Source organism: Phodopus roborovskii, unplaced genomic scaffold (genome assembly GCF_943737965.1).
Source record: "Phodopus roborovskii unplaced genomic scaffold, PHOROB, whole genome shotgun sequence".
Lineage (NCBI taxonomy): Eukaryota > Metazoa > Chordata > Mammalia > Rodentia > Cricetidae > Phodopus > Phodopus roborovskii.
In genome coordinates, this window is record NW_026126410.1 from 37,985,846 (window position 1) to 37,992,321 (window position 6,476).

The 6,476-nt window shown below is 39.2% G+C and overlaps 1 pseudogene; it reads right to left on the minus strand.

The window, feature by feature from the left end:
* Positions 1-2,542: 2,542 nt before the first annotated feature.
* Positions 2,543-3,498, minus strand: LOC127220789 (fructose-bisphosphate aldolase A-like; annotated as a pseudogene).
* Positions 3,499-6,476: the final 2,978 nt, after the last annotated feature.

The following is a 6,476-nucleotide window of genomic DNA, read 5'->3' on the forward strand; positions in this document are numbered from 1 at the left end:
CTTGGGTTTCTGGGTCAGCATAGAGACCCTCACCAAGAATTTTATCTTGGGGAGCTTTATACCCTTTCTTTAAGCCCTGAAGTTCAAGAGCTTTTGCTTCCTCTCTCCATAAAGCCCTCCATTCTATTTGAGAGGCGCTTTCAAGGACAGCTGATATTAATTGATCCCAATCCTTAGGGGTTACCTTGTTATTCCATGCCCATGATTCTACTAATTGCTTCACATAAGGTGAATGCATGCCATAAGAGACTACTGCTTCCTTTATACCTTTTAAATCTTTCATACGTATTGGTTCCCACTGATATGCAACGACACCTTTTGGATGTTTCTTCGTTGCTGGCTTTTCATGAATAGATACAGGGAAAGCTCCCCTGACCCTAAATGGTGTGGAAAATTTTAAATCTTTTTCATGCCCTATTACCTGTAGTTCTTCTTCTGATGTATCAGACTGAAGGTCTTCTAAAGCCTGAAATCTATTCACCATTGTTTCTTTGAGTGTCTGAACTTCTTGAATCAAATAACTTTCTAGAGACTTCATTGTATCAGTCAGTTTCTTACTTTCTCCAACTACAAATGATTCCATGTTTTTAATCTTATCATCCTTAGATATTATCTGAATGGCGTGTAAACTGCCTTCCAGAAACAATGTTCTATCTGCTAGCTTGTCATTATCCTCAGACATGGAAGAGATTCTGTCATCTAGTCTTTCTATCTGATGTTCCAGTTTTTTAAACTTATTAGTAGCTTCCTCCGACCAGGAGTGGGCTGTTTCTGCTAGTTTGTTAATGCATTGCATTGTTTCTGTTCTAGTTATTGAAGTATCTGACATTAAACAAATTATACCTTTCAGCTCGCCAACGCCATCTTCAATATTCTGAATCTTTCTTTCTATATTTTCTATGCTTTGAATTCTATCATTTTCAATGTTTCGAATCTTAGTCTCTATGCTTTGAATTCCATCATTTTCAATGTTTTGAATCCTTGTCTCTATGCTTTGAATTCTATCATTTTCAATGTTTCGAATCTTTGTCTCTATGCTTTGAATTCTATCATTTTCAATGTTTCGAATCTTTGTTACTAAGTCTCCCATAGTTTGTACAAGTTCCTTATTGTTTGCTGTAATCTCAAACCATTTCTTTAAGAATATCATGTTAATGATGAAACCCATTGCTATTACAAAATAAAAGTATATATTGGTCCAGTCATAAGTTTCTTCTGCTAAAATCCCTTCTACATATGAAGTAAAATAATTCCTAAAGTTCTGCATAGTAAAATTATCTGCCATAGTTATAGAACAATTTATCTCAGATTTTATATCAGCTTAAATTGCAAAGGATGTTACAATTACCTTAGGTGTAATTCTGCTGTCCTGGAACTTTGATGCTTTTAGTTGTAGATCTCAGCTTGTGGTAGCTACGCCTGGAGGTGTGTCATCAAATAGCGCCTAGCCGCCCAGGCTCGTCTGATCCCGGTTCCTGTAAAAAGTTCTTAACAAACTATGGCAAGCAGAATTTTGTTAAAAGGGGACTTTTGGAGTTACTTGTAACACAAGACGAAACGCGTGCAAGCCGGGCGGGTGCCGCCGGGCGGGTGCCGCCGGGTGGGTGCCGCCGGGCGGGTGCCGCCGGGCGGGTGCCGCCGAGAGGCTCTGCGCGAATGCAAAGTCCCGTGCGGAAATGGGCAAAAATGTTAAGCGGTAAGTGCCTTCTCAGGTCTGCTTTAGCGGCAAAGATCTCCTTTGCAGTAAGGAAGAGGCAAATGTCCCAAAGCTGTGGTGAGTCCACCTGGTTAAACCCTGCCCGTTGGGGAAGGTGGGGGAGGGGGGCGGCTTCTGCCGCCTGGGGGCAAAACCCAGGTAAATTCCGCTTCTGACACCAGATATTGCGGTAAATAAGGGTCAGGATAAACAAATAGGCCGAATAGATGTTTATTCAGGGAGAAATAACTTACAACCTAGACAGATGAACACCAGGAAATTCAACCCGATCCTCTCCTGTCCGAGTCACGCCAGAAAGAGAGCGCCTTCCTGGCCCCCTCCGACCTCCTTCCTCAGGTCACCTCCGCCCATCGCTCCACCCCCCAATGGGCGTGGTCAGTGCTACAGAAGGACTACCTCACTACATTTTTCCCTTTATACTTTCTTATGTGCTGATGTAATTTTTAAGATTAAAATTATTTCTATACATTTTTGTATAGCCTGTACTTTTATCAATACTTTATTCAAGTTATGAAGGAGAAGCATTTAGATAAAAATTTAGGTTAAATTTGGGCATAGTATTTTACAGGGGCTAATGTTTGAATTTATATACTTGTCTTTTATAACTATAGCTTTCTTTCTTTGTTTTTTTTTAAATTTTGTTCTCCTTTAAATAGTTGTTTATTGACACTAAGGTGGAAAGGATGGCATAATTGGCATTCATAGACCACACCACACACCAGGGCAGAAAGAGTGAGTAGAAAGATCCTCAAGGCCCCCTCTCCAATAGCAAGTGAGTAGACGTGTATCTGGGATGTGGTCGATACAGCCTTGGATTACCTCTGGTTAGTAGGCATAGTTGGGAGGTTCATTGGCTGTGGCTCCTGACTGACCACTCAGGGTACACTTTCCTTGACAAGCAAGGCTCTTGGCCAGGCTGTTAGAAAGGGATAGCTTGATATAGGCCTCCTCGAAAACTTTCTGTTCTTGTCACAGCCTTTAGAACAGAGGCCTACAGGGATTGGAGAAGACCCATGGCTTCACCAGGGGGATCTTCTTGATAGCATTGAATTTGATGGATGTCTCTCCCTCACCTCACTCTGTCCTCCAGACAGGAAAATGATACCAGGGACAGCAGGGAGCATTATGCTACAAAGTGCTGTGACAGTTGCCATGACAATCTCATTGAGAATTTTCTGGATAAAAGCATGGCTGGGTGACTATGTTGTTGAGCTTCAAGAATGTACCTTCCAGATAGACATGCTGGTCACTTAGAGCCTTGGAGACAGCAGCCAGGACCTTTTCAGTTACATACTGACAGTGCTGCAAGTCATGGTCCTCATCAGGGAACATGTCAGGCTCCACAACGGGTATAGTGCCATTCTGTTGACAGATGCTGGCATAATGGATAAGAACTTGACATTTTCTATAATGGCAAGGACAGAAAATGACATTGGTTCCTGGCAGGGTCACCATACCCTTATCTACCTTAAGATCCACAACACTGCTCTTGGATTTGATAACTTGGGGGAAGGGATGCCCATCATCTGCCTTCTGGTATAGTGTGTTCTGGAAGAGGATCACCTCCCAGTGCAAGGTTTCACACAGTCAGCACCAGTCAGCTGCAGCTGGTGGTAGCAGCACCTGTTCACCTTGGTGCCAATGGATGGAACCTGCTTGCCAAGGTTTTTAATGGCCTCATCTATATCCAGGATACCCTTGCCCACAGCTGCAATTCAGTGAGCACTGTCAAACAGCCCCTTCACCTGCTCCAGGGTCAGAGCAGGGTATGGATAGAACATGGTGCCAGTGGCAGCACAATCCTGAAAATGGAAAGGGTCTGCCGGTTTGGCTTAAAAATTGAGGGTCACCAGAACTCTGTTCCACAGCATGTTCCAAAGATGAATCCTATTTACTATTATTAGTCTTCTTGATAAGTGGATCATTTTATTACTATAGGACACCATCTAAAGCCAGGACTCACAGGATTTCCATACTGCCACTAGCACATTCATTCTGTAAGTCAGTATTGTGGAGACTAAAAGCAGTTATCAATTTTTAGATTGTTTATTTTGTGTGTGTAAGTGTGGGTCACTTGTGGAATTCAGGTTCACTTCTTCCATCACATCTGCTTTCTGGATAAGCTTTGACTGTCAGGACTGGTGGCAGCTGCCTCCACTCAAAAAGACACTGGGCGAGCCTGACACACTTTCCTATTCATGCTGAAATAAAGCCTTCCTCTCTCTTCTTAATGTGCTTTGTGTAAACCGTGCTCCATCTTATGGATGTGGAAATACACTTTTAAAATATATGGTTCTGTGGATCTTTACTATATCAATAGGATGCTCCTAGACTGCAAAATGAACTTTGCTATCATTTGACCCTTACGTTTGCTTTTTAAAAATCATATAAACATCATCCATTAGTGAAGCTTACTAAATGTTTACTTTTCTATTTTACATCGCATCACCAAAAAATAGGTATTTCTGTGGTTTGTGTTATATTAATTTGTTACTGCTCAAGGTAATATTTTATTTTCCTCTATGATACTGATGAAGTATGACAAGTTAATGAATTGACTTTTTCTGATACTTTATGTAAATACCGTTTTATATATCTATATATGTAATGTTTATCTTTGCATAAATTAGTAAGTATTATATTCATTGCCTGGTGACATATTAGACTCACATGTGCAATTATAAGTATCCTTTTGCTTATGTGTAAATAACAAGTTTTAAGATAAAATATTCTTTCTACACAAATGCATTCCATTTTCAACAGTAGCACATACCTAAATACACTAGAAAGTTCAACATTTCAATCGTAATACTTTTAAGTATTATGTTAACTTTACTATGGCTAGGAAGCTGTTTTAGAATAGATATTAACTATTCACTTCTTATTTATAGAAAACTTATTTTATATTGTGAATATTTGGTCCTGATTTATCTTGTCATTCAAGAATAATTATACTAGTATTTATTTTACACAAGGATGAATTCTGACTTTTCCCCCATATTAACATCCATAGTATTTTATTTGGAAACATTAAAATGACTCATATTCTTGCCCATTTTATTTTCTTTATCAATAATTGTTTAACCTGAGGGAAAGAAAAGTTAACCTGGTAGACAATAAGGGAATAGCTCTGTAGATATAGGTATATCAGGTAAAATCCCAGTAGAAGATTGCCTTTCCTGGAAACATACAGTTCTATTCCTGACAATGAAGCTCTGTGAAAGATGGACAGCAACTGAGGAGAAGGAAACTGAACTTGCATCATATGGGATATGTACTAAACAAAGTGATGTGTTTCATTAAAATATCAGCATTTATTTCAGGGTAATTTTTCATTGCATATTTATAGGAAATATCAAATCAAATAATAGAAAGTGGAAGACATCTAGAAAGAATTAATGTGCCAGAAACTTATTGTGTATGATAAAATGACATTATATTCAAGTGTGGAAACAAATGATGCTATTTGAGTAAAAGCAATATAAGTAACTGAGAAGCAGGGAACTTTTCCAAGCATAAGCATTAGGTATGGATGGTAGTTGGTGATCAGAATGGGACAACAAGGAAACCCAAGTATTATTTCTGAATATGCTCACAAGTATACTGCTTTAAAAACAAAACAAATCCTGGAGCCATTGTGTAAAAGTAGAATCACAGTGGGAATTATGAGTTTGAGATAACGAACTCCATACTGAAGTTTGTTTTGTCCCATATATAAATTGGTATACAGTGGCATCTGTTAGAAACAGTTTTCTGTAGACTGCTGAAAACATCAGAAAATGTGTCACATAGAATTTAGAAATCCCATCAATAAATAATTCTGAGTACTAAGTTTGTGTGTGAATTGTGAAAAGGATAGGTCACAGGATGCTATGGCAAAGGACGATAAACTCAAGGATGGTGAAACTGAGAATTAAAAAAAAAACCTGACACAGCAATATCTGATGAGAATGACAAAAGTCATAAAGCCAGCACAGCACAGCTGCTTGACAGAGATCCAGCAGACCTCAGATGAATGATGGCCGCCGTGCCACTTTTGGTTTTGAGCTCCAAATTTTGTATGCTTGGGGGATTTTTACATTTATACAACTTGGTGATTTTCTTATGAATCATTTATGTTTTCTCCCAGGAGTATTGCTTCTCAGCTTCCCCAGGAGTGTCCTGAGCATACTACCCCTCCTACTTACATCCTTAGCTACTTGGAGGTCTTCCTTATGTGTTGGAGATTGTGGCACACATAAAGACGCCAGAGATCACTTCATGAGGCTATGAGATATTCTTGAAACTTCAGCCCCTGTGCTTATTCAGGGACAAGATAATCAAAACAAGGTAAATTTGAAAAGGTCAACAAGATTCAGCTGGCTAGAGAAGTTGGCCCAGATCAAAATACAAACCTCTTCCTAATGTACACTCCAGCAATTATGTGGCATATACAGCAGCAAAGTTAGTTGAGCTGAACTTACCTGTCCCTCTGAACAAAGAATGGTGTGGATAGATGATAAAAAGAATGAGGTTTCAGAACATCCTTTTCTTAGAAAAGTTAGCTCGTGCAGAGCCACTGTAGTGTCATATGGCCAAGGGTTAAAAGAACGGCAGAATTAGACACATAAACAAATTACATACAGGTATAAAATATAAACATTGCATTGTGCCAGAAATTGAATAATAACTGCAGCAGCTTCAGGCTGAAGATTTTTCTTTGGTACAGTGACAATTAAGAACATGGGACAACAGTTCATGACAAAGTTTAATGCATGTT